The following is a 313-nucleotide window of genomic DNA, read 5'->3' on the forward strand; positions in this document are numbered from 1 at the left end:
CCTTGTGTCCCAACACTATCCTTTCGTTCACCATGAAGTGGCACTTCTCCCAGTTGAGCATTAGGCTTGTCTCCTCACATATTGCTAATACCCTGCAGAGATTCAACAAACATGAGGAGAATGAGGAGCCATACACGGAAAAATCATCCATGAATACCTCCACCATCTCGTCTATCAAATCCGAGAATTTAGAGGTCATACACCTCTGAAATGTTGCAGGTGCATTACACAAACCAAAAGGCATGCGTCTATAGGCAAATGTGCCATAGGGACAAGTGAAAGTAGTATTTTCCTGATCATTTGGGTGGATAGG

This window comes from Capsella rubella, unplaced genomic scaffold, assembly GCF_000375325.1.
Source record: "Capsella rubella cultivar Monte Gargano unplaced genomic scaffold, Caprub1_0 scaffold_5, whole genome shotgun sequence".
Lineage (NCBI taxonomy): Eukaryota > Viridiplantae > Streptophyta > Magnoliopsida > Brassicales > Brassicaceae > Capsella > Capsella rubella.